Here is a 7,673-nt window from a genome sequence, read left to right on the forward strand (position 1 = left end):
GACGCGGGCTCTGAGCTGTGCTCCCCCCGCAGCCTCTTCCGGGGCCCTTCGTGCTCCGGGAAGGCAGGTGCTCACGGCCCTGGGGAGGCGTGGCCTGTGCCCGGGGAGGCGTGGCCTGTGCCGGAGGGAGGCGTGGCCTGTGCCCGGGGGAGGCGTGGCCTGTGCCGGAGAGAGGCGTGGCCGGTGCCCGAGGAAGGCGTGGCCGGTGCCCGGGGGAGGCGTGGCCTGTGCCCGGGGGAGGGGTGGCCTATGCCCGGGGGGCGTGGCCTGTGCCGGAGAGAGGCGTGGTCTGTGCCCGGGTACGTGGCCTGTGCCCGGGGGGCGTGGCCTGTGCCGGAGGGAGGCGTGGCCTGTGCCGGAGGAAGGCGTGGCCGGTGCCCAGGGGAGGCGTGGCCTGTGCCCGGGGGAGGCGTGGCCTGTGCCGGAGAGAGGCGTGGTCTGTGCCCGGGTACGTGGCCTGTGCCCGGGGGAGGCGTGGCCTGTGCCCGGGGGAGGCGTGGCCTGTGCCCGGGGGAGGCGTGGCCTGTGCCCGGGGGAGGCGTGGCCTGTGCCCGGGGGAGGCGTGGCCTGTGCCCGGGGGAGGCGTGGCCTGTGCCCGGGGGAGGCGTGGCCTGTGCCCGGGGGAGGCGTGGCCTGTGCCCGGGGGAGGCGTGGCCTGTGCCCGGGGGAGGCGTGGCCTGTGCCGGAGGAAGGCGTGGCCGGTGCCCGAGGCTCCCGGGTGAGTCCCCTGTAGGAACGCGCCTGCGTCCGTCCGTCCAGGCACCTGGAGAAGATCCGTGCGCTTGGGGCTTCTTCACAGGGTCTACTCGTCATCAGTCATCAGCCTGGGGCCTGGGGGCGGCCGTGTCCTCACTGGACGGAGGGACGGGGGGGTGACCGTGTCCTCACGGGCGGAGCGACGGGGCGGTGACCGTGTCCTCACGGGCGGAGGGACGGGGGGGCCGTGTCCTCACGGGCGGAGGGACGGGGGGGGCCATGTCCTCAAAGGCAGAGGGACAGGGGGTGACCGTGTCCCCACAGGCAGAGGGACGGGGGGTGGCCATGTCCTCACAAGCGGAGGGACCGGGGGACTCACTGGGGTCTCTATTATAAGGACCTTAACCTGACCAGGATGGCTGCACCCCGCTGACCTCATCGCCCCCAAGCGCCCCAGCTCCCAGCGCCACCTCCCGGGGGCGGGAATTTCGGGCTGACACACGCTCTGAGGCCACAGCAGCCTCTCCTGGAGCAGGGCTTGGGTCACACGGGGCAGTCTGAGGGCGGCACGCTGTCGGGCCCTGGGGCGCGGGGTCTTGTCCAGGCACTCACTGGGTGACGGACGGCGGGTCACGCCGTATCAGTTCACCTGGAGCCTGACACAAACCATTCGGACGCTCGGAGGATCCATCCGTCAGTGGCCGATCGGTGGTCCCTCGGTGCCGGGCCCCCCGGGGACTGTCACGGCTGGGCCACAGCGGCTTCCACGCCCGGGCTTCTCCGTGGGACTTAATTCCCATCGATGCTGGAAGTGCCTGCTTCCCCAGCACGAGACTGTGTTTCGTGGGACAGCGTCTCAGTCTGGGGAGACGGAACGTTCTGGAGATGAGGGTGGGGTGGTCGTACAGCACGTGCACTTGTAAACGGTAGGTTTTATGCTCCGTGTCTTTCACCACCGTTTCTGACGGCAGGAAATACAGTAAAGGGGGCTGTTAAAACGCGAGGAGAATCTCGTTCTGCTCACTTCCGATGCCGCGGAGGTGACTCCGAAGTCCCCTGTGACGTCTCTTTCCTGCGCACACACCCGTTCAGATGCCCTGTGACGACCGGGCGCTGGGGGCCCTGGGGCCCCGTCTTCGCCTCTGTGCCGAGCTCCGTGCCAACGGTCTTTGCGGCTCATCGGGGAGACAGCCAGGCACAAAAGTTGAGTGGCTGCTTCAGAGAACGGGCCCAGCTCGCCAGGCGTTTGAACTTGGGGAAACCAAATGAGCCTCGGCCTCTGTGTCTTCACAACCGTCGAGGGAAAGTCATCTCCTGTGGGCGTGTGTCACACAGAGTCCCAGCTCCATCCGGACAAGGGCCCCCGAGGAGCCCACGCCGAGGACACTCAGGTCCCCTGTTCAGAGGCCCTCGCTTCCACTCTGGATGCCTCTCCCCTTCCGGGCTCGGGCTCCTGGGGGACGGTCCCGGCCCCCATGGATCGGAGGCAGACACGGAACAAAAGGCTTTTATCCTAAATCCGTGAAACACACGAGGAGGAACTTCAACTCCCCGCCAAACGCCTTCCCAACAGCTTCGTGGACGCGTAGTCTGCTCTCCCCGAAATCCACTCCTTCCCAGCAAACAGTCGGACGCCTTTGGTCAATTTTCAGAGCCGTGCAGCGTGACCAGCGCGCGCTCCTGAAATGTTTCCGCCGCTCCCGTTCTTTCGCGGGACACGTGTTGGAAGCCGGCTTCGCATTTTTAACGCCGCAGGACGGCCGGTCTCTTGCTTGGCTATTTTCTTCCCCCAAGGGAGGCTGTTTGGTCACCCACCCCGAAAACAAACCGTAAGGGGACTTAGGGAATGGGAGTCATTGAGGGGCGAATGAATCGTCCCCTGGCTCTATCACTTTAATGTTCTCGAGGGCAGAAGCCACGCGCTGGGTTGGCGGGTTCGTGGTGTTTCCGGCGGCGTGTTACTTTGGTCAGTGGTCTTCGTTTCGTTGCCACGGTTCAGAGGACTGAAGCCCCCGCCTCAAGGCTCTCGGTATTTCTGGACCTCGCTCATCAGCCCGTCACAGTTTCCACAGATGTGTGTGACACGTGCGACTCCGAGGACTAACTGCCCGACCTTTACCGTTCCGGAGGCCAGGGTGCTTCCCCGCAGTGCCTGAGCCAGCGCGGGTCGTAAATTAATTATGCTGCGCTCACTTCTGTCCGAAGTTGGGTTTCTGCTTACACAGAGGATTCTGTCGCTGCAGCAGCTGATTAGCTTGCTGGACAAATTTCAACCTTCCCTATTTATTTCCTCAGGCAAAGAAAATATAAGGTTCTTAAGAGAAAGTACCTACCCTACTTATAATGACAAATAAGGCAAGTAGAGCTTTACCCTGTTTAAAAATTCCCTGCATGACAAAACACATGTTTAAACTTTGTGTGACTTAAAAATAGGTTGTCCTGTCTTTCCATAAACAAGTGCACGTGGGATTCTTGAATGATGTTAAAGAAATCTGGGGAGGAGTCCTAGCCTTTGAAAAAACAATATAGTCTAATAATCTAAGTATAATGTAAACATATACAACTTCTTAATTACATGCCCATTTATCCACTTTCTACTCAGTCACCCACCCACCCATGTGTCCATCTATACATACATCCACCCACTCACTCATCCATCCATCCATCCGTCCATCCATCCATCCATCACCCATCCACCCATCCATCATCCATCCATCCATCCATCCTTGTATCCATCCATCCATTGATCCATCCACCCACCCATCCATCCATCGATCCTTGTATCCATCCATCCATCGATCCATCCACCCATCCATCCACCCACCCATCCATCTATCCACTCATCCATCCATCCATCCATCCATTCATCCATCCATTCATCGATCCATCCATCTATGCATCCATCCATCCATCCATCCACCCACTCATCCACCCACCTATCCATCCATCCACCCACCCATCCATCCACCCATCCACCCATTCACCCATGCATCCATCCATCCATCATCCATCCATCCACCCACCCATCCATCCATCGATCCTTGTATCCATCTATCCATCGATCCATCCACCCATCCATCCATCCATCCATCCATCCATTGATCCATCCATCCATACAATCATCCATCCATCCATCCACCCACCCATCCATCCATCCATCCACCCATCCATCCATCCATCCATCCATCGATCCATCCACCCATCCATCCATCCATCCATCCATCGATCCATCCACCCATCCATCCATCCATCCATCCATCGATCCATCCACCCATCCATCCATCCATCCATCCATCGATCCATCCACCCATCCATCCATCCATCCATCCATCCATCCATCCATCCACCCATCCATCCACCCACCCATCCATCCATCCACTCATCCATCCATCCATCCATCGATCCATCCACCCACTCATCCATCAATCCATCCACACAATCATCCATCCATCCATCCACTCATCCATCCATCCACCCACCAACTCATCCACCCACCCATCCATCCATCCATTGATCCATCCATCTATCCATCCATCCATCAGCCCATCTATCCGTCCATCTGTCCATCCACTCATCCATCCATCCATCCATCCATCCATCCATCCACTCATCCACCTTCACAGCATTTAGATTCTGGAAGACTTTGAGTGACAAATGCATAAAACACAGGCGGACATATGAACTCTTACGTCTCACTAAGAAGTTACTGGCCAGTTCGAGCTGTCCTCAGCACACTGAGAAGGCAAGATTCATGTTTGGAAAACATTTTCCACCTGCATCTCCTTCTTGCCGGGGCGCCCGTGGTTGCTCAGGTGCTGCTTGGTGACCCTGGGGTGGCGTCTTGCTGGCTTATGAGCAATTGGTTTGAGGGCTTCACTTTCCCGATAGTTACACAGTGGATGGTGCGTGTTTTCCTGGATGTCAGAGCAGCCTGTACTCCAGCTCCTGGAATTAGGGATCCTGCTTCCTGTAATTTAACAAAATTTAGAGAGACAGAGAGTGTGAGCAGCGCAGAGGGGCAGAGAGAGAGGGACACGGAGACTCACAAGCGGGCTTCACGGGGCAGCTCCTGACTCAGCCATGGGTCCCTCCCTCATGTCGTGAGTGAATCGCGGGGCGGGTTTTGGAAGCTGACTCTCGCATTTACATGATGCGAGTCCACTGAGGTCTGCACGGCTCTTTTCTTACTTTTGCATCACTTGTTTCTGGAATGAATGACGTGTCCATCCAGGGGTGGGGACCATGTGAGGCTGTGCTTTCCTCTCTAGCCCAGGGCTTAGGATTCGGGGGAATAAGGCCCATTGGGGAGTAAACTTCCTACAAGGCCGTTCGGAATCCCTGAGAAATTAGTCATTAACACGTCTGCAGGCGGAAAGGAACGTATGTCACCGATCAGCTGCTGGAGGTGCTTTGCATCCACGTCCCCTGATGGAAAGCGCGGCCTGCCTGGCGGGAGCCCGAGGTAACTTTCGGGGCACATACATGTGGCCTGGCAGGAAGTGATTTTTTTTTATTTTTTTAAAATGTTTTATTTATTTCTAGAAGAGAGAGAGAGAGACAGCGTGAGCAGGGGAGGGTCAGAGAGAGAGGGAGTCACAGCCTGAAACAGGCTCCAGGCTCCGAGCCGGCAGTCAGCCCAGAGCCCGACGCGGGACTCGAACCCACGAACCGCGAGATCATGACCTGAGCCAAAGTCGGACGCTCAACCGACTAAGCCACCCAGGCGGCCCCATGGCAGGAAGTGATTTTACATTATGTTACGGGTGGGAGCGCCCGGGAGGCTCAGTCGGTTGAGCGTCCGACTTCGGCTCAGGTCATGGTCTCGCGGTTCGTGGGTTCGAGCCCCGCATCGGGGTCTGTGCTGACAGCGCGGAGCCTGGTGGGACTCTGTCTGGGGCTCTCTCTGCCTCACCCCTGCTGGTGCTCTGTGTCTCACAGTAAGTAAAATAAACATTTATATGTATATTAAAAATGAATGTGTTTGAATATAAATATGAGTTCGCTTCAAGAGGAATATCGTTAGTAATCCTTCAGGTACGGCTGCCCGGCGCCTACAGTCCTGAAGGGTCAAGTGAACAAAATGGGAGAAATTCGGTCTCTTAAGCCTCAGAGCAAAGCTGTGTGAGGTCGAAGTAGAGACTGTGAGCCGACACCTCGTGTGTTCCTCGTTCTGTGGACTTTAAATGAGGACGTGGGGGCTCAGAGACCCCCACACAATGGTGAACAGTACGCCCTCTCCTCTCTGCCACGTGCCTTCCCCGAAGCGCTAGCTGTCATTTTCCTTTAGGCTTTTTGTCCCCCAAATGCCTACGTTTGAGATTTCTTCCTCCCTTGCCCATGACGGTTAATTTTATATGTCAACGTGGCTGGGCCAGGGTATGCAGATATTTGGCCAGCCATGATTCTAGATGTTTCTGTAATGCTATTATTCAGATGGGAGTCACATTTCAATCGATACATGTCGAGTAGACTGGATCGCCTCCATAACGTGGGTGGGCCTTGTCTAATCAGTTGAAAGCCTTAGGATGCGGGCAGGAAAAACCAAGTAAGGGGGGGGTTCTGTGTCTGCACGGCCTTCGGACTCCACTGTTTCTTGGGTCTCGCCTGCTCGGTGGCCCTGCAGAACTGAGACTGTTACCCTCCATGCTCACGTGAGCCAGTTCCTTCAAATAAATGTGTGTCTGTATCAGGACGAAGACCCTGTTGAGCACATCCCCCGCCTCACAGCTCAGCCGACTTGCCTTCCCTCTGTGGAATGTTCCGGCCTGAAAGCAATAGCGGCGAGCGGTGGGGGAGAGAGAGGGGGAGAGACAGAGACAGAAGAGAGAAGGTCTCCACGTGAGGCCCATGGCCCACAACCTCAGGGAAGCCTGGGTTTCACACACGCTCCTCCTGAATCCAGATCCAGGACCTGGAATCCAAAAACCTTACTTCGAAGCCACGAACCCTCCGTTTTCACTCCTGGCAAAATGGTGTCAATGCTCACGGGGACGCTGGGGTCTGGCCCCCGTGGAGGGGACAGCGAGATTCAATGGGGGGCGCCGGCTGAGGCGTGCTTTGCACACCGGTCGGTTGTGTGGGCAGTGTGGAGGCTGGGGAGCCTGCGGGAGGCACTGTCCATACACCACTTACACGTGTGTCTTCACCCCAGGATCTCGGACCTCAGTCCCCAGGCTCTCAAATCGCACGGATGTGCCAACAGAAAAGAGCTGTGTGTACACAGAGGAGGGTTTGGGGGGACAGCCCTCCCCCTGCACCCCAATCGGTGCTCTCCTGCGCACAGGACAGTGCGCTGAGCTGGGGAAAAAATCCACATGTACTTAGTCTCCTCCTGCAAATGTCCTGGGGTCAGCACGGTCGGGAGGAGACCCCCAAATCAGAAAAAGGACCCGTTTGATTCTCCCTTTCCCCGAAGCAGAGGAGCCCCACGTCTTCGAGGGGCCGTGGGCCAGCGGCTCTGCGTCTCCGTCACCCACGAAGGGCCCCCACGGCTGGTGCACACGATTCTGAGCCGCGCCTGACGCCTCCCCCCTCTTGATTTTGCATTCGGTGCTTACGAATCTAAGGAACGATTGTCACTTCTCGTTATGTGCGTGTGAATGTAGGAGAATTGATGGGGCTTTCTACCTAATGCTGTTATCCGAACCGGGTTTGTTTATTTAATGAACAAAACGTCACATCCCATCTCCCTTCTCCTGACGTCTGAGCCCCGTGGCAGCTGCTGGTGGCGCGTTTCCTGGAGCCCGGGCGCCGGGTGCGCTCATTTAATTTGCACGGGGCCCGAACGTAACGGCTTCTCCGCAGAGTGAATACATTGTCTCAATTTGTTGCTTCCTTTGGTTTGGTTTTCAAGCCCGGTCGTGCCGCGTGTGTCTGTCTCAGCGCGACACCAAAGCCTGTGCTAACGGATGCGCGTTTCCTGACGCAGAAACACCATCGCCCGGGAACGCACCGGAGCGAAGGACGGTCCCGGACCG

This window comes from Crocuta crocuta, unplaced genomic scaffold, assembly GCF_008692635.1.
Source record: "Crocuta crocuta isolate KB4526 unplaced genomic scaffold, BGI_CrCroc_1.0 scaffold221, whole genome shotgun sequence".
Lineage (NCBI taxonomy): Eukaryota > Metazoa > Chordata > Mammalia > Carnivora > Hyaenidae > Crocuta > Crocuta crocuta.